Here is an 8,343-nt window from a genome sequence, read left to right as displayed (position 1 = left end):
TTTAAAATCCCTTCACATACTCATGTCGCTTAAACTAGGCATCAGTTTCATTTTATACCTTACTGTAATAAAAACAAACATGTGAAGCCTGTTGTTCAAGAAAACGAGGATAAACTCTAAAAAGTTATTTACTAGATTAGTAAAAGTATGACTGGATGTGAACTCAATTACACTCTAGTCGAGAACATCTATTGGGCATTAGCATGGGTCACCTAAAGTTTGAGATAATACATACAAGCCCATCCCATCAAGTTGGTATCAAGATTAGATACAATCCATTTCCTTTTCCAACGAACTCTTCTATCTCCTAGGCTAGCCAACTGGATGATGATGATATCCGAATACGACATAGAATATACGATACAAAATTCTATCAAAGGAAGCGTTGTTATAGAATTCCTAGATGACCAACCCATCATCGTTCAGTCAGAAGACGAACACAAATTTCCCGATGACACAATTATGAGTATCATGTCAAACACATTGAAATTGATGTTTGATGGATCTTCGGGAAAGTAGGATTACGGAATTGGGATTCTATTAGTTGACCTAAAAGGGACGTACAACTCAATAACATAAAACTAGAACATCTTGTTACCCATAACGAGGCCAAATATGAGTCATACCTCTCAGATCTCAATTGGATTATGAAAAAGGGGAGAAAAATTATAAGTAATTGGTGGCTCTATTTTGGTTATATCTAAGTCAATGGCACATGGAAAGTAAGAGGGGGAAATTTAAAACTCTATCACGCCCATCTACAACTTATGAATAAATTTGATCAAGTATCATTTGGTCATGTTCCAAGGAGCCAAAACCGCTTTGATGATGCCCTAGATACTATATCATCCATGACTCAAATTAAAGTCAAACCTTGTAAAATCCGACAAAAGCAACAAAGTGCTTTAAAAAAAGGAACAGTAATTTCCCTTGAGAATTATCTTAAACCCTAGTACAATACTCTCAAAAAATAAATAAAATACGGAGAATATTCATCCCACTTCTTAACAAAGGAACGACATGTGTTGCTCCAATATTCCACCAATTATGCTTGGATTACAAACAAATTTTACCAACGATCTTTTGACGGTCGGAACATGCTCTGCATAGATAATCTAGATCCAAAAATATATGTATGGACATGCGACCCACACGTGAACGAAATATCTTTATTCAAGAAAATACTCCATCTATGATATTATTGACAAAACCTAGAGTAGGAATTTGTGAGCTTTGTAAGGAGTTGTCATAGTGCCAAATATATGATAACCTAAAGCATACTCCGGCCTCGCTCCTCTACAATATGACATCTCAATGCCCTTTTCTACATAGGGCATTGATGTCATCAGGAAAATATATCCACATGTTTCAAACGGACACAAGTTCATACTCATAGGTATAAACTACTTCACTAAATGGGTTGAAGCAGCTTCAACAAAATCTTGAAATCATCTAAAGTGGAAAAATTCATCCGCACTAGAATTATTGATAGATGAGGAGTCCTTTATGCCCTGATTTTAGATAATGATCGACACTTTCAAGGAAAAATGTTGTAGTTGCTCGAAGAGTTTAAAATAAATCATCATAAGTCATCGCTCTACAGACCCTAAACCAATGGTATAGTTGAAGAGGCGAATTAAAACATGATTAATATTATCAATAAGATGACCAACACATATAAGAACTAACATCAGAAACTACTATGTGCCTTATGGTGATATCTTACAACCGCTCGAACCTCGACGAATGAAACCCCGTACTCACTAGTTTACGACTAAGATGCCATGCAACTAATCGAAATCGAGATCCCAACTCTAAGAATACTCTTAAAAAGTCATGTAAATTAAGAAGACTGGCTTAAATCTCGATATGAGAAATTGACATTAATAAAGGACAAGACATTAAACGATATGTGCTAAACTCAAGCCTATAAAAAACGAATGTCAAACACCTTCAATAGAAAGGTGAAACTCATAAACTTTAAAGAAGGTGATTTGGTTCTCAAACGAACCTGGGAACTCCTAGACCCTAGGGGCAAATTTCGTCCTCAATGGGAAAGACCCTTCCTAATAAAATAAATACTCTCTGAAGGAGCCGTCCACTTATCTACTATAGAAGGCAAAGAATTCATTTCCTTGAGAAATCTCGACGCGTTTAAAAGATATTTTGTATAATATCAAGCTACGCATGGAATGGTTTTAAACTCAACCATGAAAGAAGCTTATCTCAATAAAATTCAATCTCATGTTTTGTAAAACATGCACCATGGACAGAGAACTCATGTTTGAACTACGATAGACCTAATTCTTCTCAGTATAAAAATAAAAGTAAGAGAGAAGATATGTAGGAAACCTACTTTTTGTAGGCCCGATCTTAAATAAATAAAAACAAAGTCCCTTCCTCAAAAGAGAAAGAGAAAATCTTTGAGAAAGGAGGAAAAACTTGATCTTTGTCTTAAAAAAAAGTAGATGAGGCAGATTTTAGGAAACAAATATGAGCAAAGTAAAGAGCATTGCTTCCGACCAAGTGATACTCTCAAAAATAAAACCGAGGATTTCATAATGATCTAATTTAAGGGATATCGGTCATAAGATTTTTTTGTCATAAACGATTATGAATAACCCTCCAAAGAAGGTTTTTGAGAAAAAGAACTAGAATAAACCCATATAAAAGTAAGACTGAGAGCCATGAATCGAGAAAGGACACCTCATCACTCCTTAGTTAGAGAAATTAGAGGTTTAAAACTCAACGCTTTGGGAAGAAAAAAAACAATAAATAAAATGCCAAAAAGAGAAATCAGAATAAACCCTGAAAATCTCGGATAAAAATAGAAAAATATTTATATGTTGGTTGAGGTATTGAAATCACCGATCGTGTTCACTCAAACTATGGTCTCCATTGTTACGGCAAGAGAATAATGTATCGATTCTACCAAATATACCCCAAAACCAAAATAAAACTCAAAAAGGTTGAGGTATTCAAATCACCAAATGTTGCTCACTTAGATTCTAGTCTTGATTGCTAAGGGCAATGATGTATTGATTCTACCAGATATTCCTAGAGTCAACAAAAGAAAAAAAACAAATATGAAAAACAAAAACCCAAAGCGAAAAGTTGATAAACATCTCTAAATGATATTTCAAGATGAGTGAACTTTCAAAGAAATGTGGTTCAAAGCCAAGCAAAAAAAACATGTGTATCCATGTCAAAGCATCGGAGTTTTGATCATCTTCTTCGAGAGTTATGATTCTAGAAAATCGTTTATACACGAGATCAAATTTATAGTCGATATCTAAAAAAATGGGGAAAAAGAAATTTGATTCCTTTACAATAATCACAAAAAGACATATAAAGATGTTCAGAGCCTAACCCTGATTTCAAATCCAAAGCATCTTGATTCGTTAAAAGGATCAAGGCTCCAACCAATAAAGAAAAAGAAGATAAGGATAGAACTTGGAAAATAAAAAATATCCCTTTATCCAAAAACATGAGTTAATTGTTCATAAATATAGTTTATAACAAATGAATTTCAACTAGTTGTCGAGATCATTTTATAAAAAAAAAAGGAAAAATAATTATATTGAAATATTCCCTTAACAAAAGAAACCAAGATACTACCAAAGTTGAATAATATCAAAATCTCAAGCCTATTATGCAAAATTAGATAATATTGTATAAATCATATCATCTGACTATTTTTTTTATTATTATAGAGGAAATGATTTCAAACCATGACATATTTTATTTTTAACATTTTATAATTATTGTCGTATCTATTCTTAGCATGTTTTAATTATTGTCTTAGTGGCATGAAAATAAATTAACACATTGCAATCTTCAAAATATTAGTCTTTCAACTGATATTAATATTAATATTAGATGACAGTGTTTTTTAAAAATTAAATTGATAATTTTAATTGTTTTAAGTTATTTTTTTAATTTTATCATAATAATTATTATATCACTATTTAAATTTATTTATTATTTATATGTGTTATTTGTTATTTATTATGATTATTACATAATCATTATTTATTTCTTGAAAAAGAAAGGTAAAAAATAAAACAAAATGAAAAGAAAAGAAAAGAAAATTGTTTTTCGAACAGGTCATAAGGATATGCAGTTCGGGTGGGAGGCCTACCAGCTAGCCTTCGCTTGTTCATGATAATATATATATATATATATATATATATTTCCACCGAGAAATTTGATGAAATGGCCTCATAACAGGTGTAATTCCAAAAAAGGCCCACGCCTCATAAAGTTGGTAAAAAAATGGTCTTTTTGTTCTGCGAAAAGTCTAAAATACCCCTCGCGCACTTAATTTTCCGCTCATTTACGAGAAATGTCATTCACGCATTTTCATCTAAAATGCGTGAGTTGATTAACGCGTTTTAGATGAAACACGTGAATGACACTTCTAGTTTTTCAATTTACGAGAAGTATCATTCACGCATTTCATCTAAAAAGCGTTAATCAATTCACGCATTTTAGATGAAACGCGTGAATGATACTTCTCGTCTTCATCGTATATATAACTTTTTTGCCCTAATTTAAACAAAACTCCCTCGATTCACGAATATCCATTTCTACTCTCTCCCACCCCGACTTCCAAAACTTCGTCTTTACAACTGCCGACTTTCCATTCCAACATCGTTCAACATCATCGATCAACCTCGTTCAACATCATCGTTCCTCGTCCGTCCGTAAGTCGTCTGTCCATCGTCCGTCCGTCTCTTCGATATATTCAGGTGAGTTTAGGGCTTAAGGTTTTGGTTTCGATGTATATTCTACCATTTATATTGATGGATATTGATGTATTTAGGTTTAGGGTTAGGTTCTAGTTTCGTTTATGTGTGTATATGCTTTTAGGGTATATGACGAGTATTATATCAGTGTTCTTATTTTGCATGCATGCATTTCTCGTTTATTCATTCATTTCTCGTTTATTAATTTCTCGTTTGTTATGTTCTTGTTAAGAAATGGCATTTTTGTGTATTCTTTGATGTTGTTTGAGTTGTTATATTATGTTTTTCATATTAATGTATTTAGAACTGTCAATTTGCAAGCATTTCTCAATGGTTAATTCTATTAGTGATTTTGGATTATTAAAAACTAATAAGACAACTAGTTTTAACATAATTTTGGTTGCAGTATGATCTGTAGTATGAAACTGGGCAACTTAGACCTTATTTGAAATAGTTTAGGTAATTATAATTTTCTGGATTTGCTTACTCCCATGTTGTTCCTTGTTTTTTAGATTAAGTCCACCATAATTCCTGAGTTTGATAGGAGGGTATCATGGAAAACCAATATGGAAAAAATTGTCACCAAGTTTGCGTCAATGAATCTAACTGAAAGGGTAGAGCAAACCCAATTCAGATTCTTATTCAAAGGGCACCTGTTACTGCGGTTCTTAGGAACGGTTATACACCAAATGCTCCTCAGGAAGTCCAGCTCAAATTCTATGGAGATGAAGTTCCTTGTGAATGGAGAAGAATTGTGCTTCGGGATGAAGGAGTTTGCATTGGTCATAGGTCTCAATTTCGGGAGATTCCCTACGGAGGAAACAATTTTCAATCAGGTTGAAGAATCTCCACATTTGGTTGTTAAATATTTTAAAAGTAATCAACTTGTTAGAACAGCAGACCTTCATTCAAAATTTGTGTCCTGCTCTAATAGGGAAAATGCATGGAAATTGGGGCTGGTATACCTAGTTTCCCTTTATCTCTTTGCCTTGACCCAAAGAGGATAATAAATATCAAACTCCTCAACATGGTCGATGACATCGACACCTACCTCAATTTTCCATGTGGAAAGGTGTCCTTTAGGGTTTTACCAAGGACCTTAATCGCTACAGGTTGCTATATCTGGAGAAGAAGAAAGCCATGGGGAAGAAGAACAAAGACAAGGATGTCGATGTTTCTTATACCGTATATGGGTTCGCATTAGCCTTACAAGTGTGGACTTATGAGGTTATCCAAACGTTTGTCCCCAATCTTGCAAGTAAAACGATGCTTTAAACGCAAGCGCCTGTCTGCCCAAGGATAATATAGTACAAATCCAGGAGGAAGAACACTTCCTCTGATCTTCACACTGCCCTGCAAGGCAAGATTGTCAAGAAAATGGAATTGTCTGAAGAAGAGAAGATCTTATATGCTGGGGAGGACTTTGAAGACATGGGAGGTAATGTTTATGATGTCTTTTTTTATCTTGATTGCAGAAAGAGGATGTTGGGTCAAATTATTTTGACCATGTGTTGAAATAGTTTGACTATTGGAATTTTGATGATGAAATGATGAATGGAGTATATAAGAGTCTAATCGTTTTTTATGCAGGTGTATTGAAAACAAATTTCATTAGACTTGGTTCTAATGAGGTTCATTAGACAGATTTGGTATTAGATGCATGGTGTTAGACGTGCAGTCTAACTGAAGAAATTAGACGTGCAGTCTAACTCGTGGAGTTAGACGTGCAGTCTAATGAATCCGTAATTAGACGTGCAGTCTAATGGACTCGTAATTAGACGTGTAGTCTAACTCGTGGAGTTAGACGTGCAGTCTAAAGAATTCGTAATTAGACGTGCAGTCTAATGAATCCGTAATTAGATGTGCAGTCTAACTCGTGGAGTTAGACGTGCAGTCTAATGGACTCGTAATTACACATGCAGTCAAACTCATGGAGTTAGACGTGCAGTCTAATGAATTCGTAATTAGACGTGCAGACTAATGGACTCGTAATTAGACGTGAAGTCTAACTCATGGAGTTAGACGTGCAGTCTAATGGATTGTGAAAGTTAGACGTGTAGTCTAACTCCTTCAGACTAGTCTGAAGAAGAACCGTAAGTAGACGTGTAGTCTAACTCGTGGAGTTAGACATGCAGTCTAACAGAAAGAGAAAGTTAGACGTGCAGTCTAACTAGTGAAAGTTAGACGTGTAGTCTAACTCCTTCAGATTAGTCTAAAGTGATTGCAATTAGACGTAAGTCTAATCCCATTAGACCAGGTGGTCTAATGGATTCTGTTATTAGACGGGGATGTTTGATTTCATTAGACGAGGCCGTCTAATTGAAATACGTCTAATGTCTTGCTTAAGAAGTTACTTGAAGCTAGCACCCGTTTACCCACGTGCTATAGCTGTACGCTACTCCTACTCCACTTTCTAGTAAAGATCAGTACGACAACCCGATGCAACCAATTAACTAATGACACGTAGGCGAATATCCTTACCACTACTTGTTTTGCAGGTAAATCTCTGAAGAATATTCGGCGCACTACATGTTTTGTACGGCCACGATCCTTGTATTTAGAGTCTGTTGTGTACAATGAAGGCGTTCCAATGGAAGAGTGCCACGTATCATTATGAAGATTCGACCGTTGGTACCTGCTCATATTTAAAGATTCTAAAGTACAACGGAAGAACTGCAAGAACCAAAAGAACAAACAAGCCTGAATTACAGAGAGAATTTGATTGATCATTTTGATATCCAGAAACTGTTAGCTGCTTTCTTACTTTACTGTGTGTTAATCAAGAGAGAGTTAGAATCAAAGCATCCTTTAGCTGAGTGATATTCTTCATCTTGTAAGTTGAACAGAGTGTGTTCTGTTCAACAGTGAACTAAGTGTGTGCAAACTGTATTTGATTCAAATCATATTATAGTGAATCCTTCCGGTGGTTGGAAGAAGGGGTGACGTAGGAGAGTTTGCTCCGAACATCCATAAACAAATTGATGTGTTGTTCTTTTCTGTCATATTCTCATTTTTCATCTTAAGCTTCAAACCTAAGTAAATATTTCCGCACTTGATTCTGTTTTAAGTGTTTATAAGGGTTTGCATAGAATAGAAAGTGAATTAAATCCCTAACAAGATTTCTTTCAAACCGTTTTTCATAAGCCTTCATCAATCGCCAGACCCCCTTCTTTATTGATTAAGCCGGTCCTATCAGAGGAAATTTGGAGATATTGAAGATGTAGTTCCTCATAAACCTGACATGAGGAAGAAAAGACAAATTACTCCTGCCAAAGCCAAACCTTCCACGAGTAGAAGAACCCGTAACCCTACCCCCAGCACCAGCACCAACAACTTTTATTTTGTCTAGAGCGCCACGAGTAGAAAAGACGATGAATCATCTCCCACGACTCCAACAGCAACAACTCCCCGGGATAGATGTAGATTGGATGAACTTACGAAGGAGCTAAATGAATTCAAAATTGAAATGAGAACTGAAATAAATCTAATTAATGAGATGTTAAACCAACTACAACAAGAGTTTGGCATATTATCAGCCACACCAGGGGAGGAACAGAGAAGGAGAAGATTTAATGAGAAAGATTTAACAAAGAAA

The sequence above is a fragment of the Impatiens glandulifera genome, chromosome 4 (assembly GCF_907164915.1).
Source record: "Impatiens glandulifera chromosome 4, dImpGla2.1, whole genome shotgun sequence".
Classification (NCBI taxonomy): domain Eukaryota; kingdom Viridiplantae; phylum Streptophyta; class Magnoliopsida; order Ericales; family Balsaminaceae; genus Impatiens; species Impatiens glandulifera.
The sequence above is the reverse complement of the archived record's forward strand: the minus strand, read 5'-3'. Positions refer to the sequence as shown.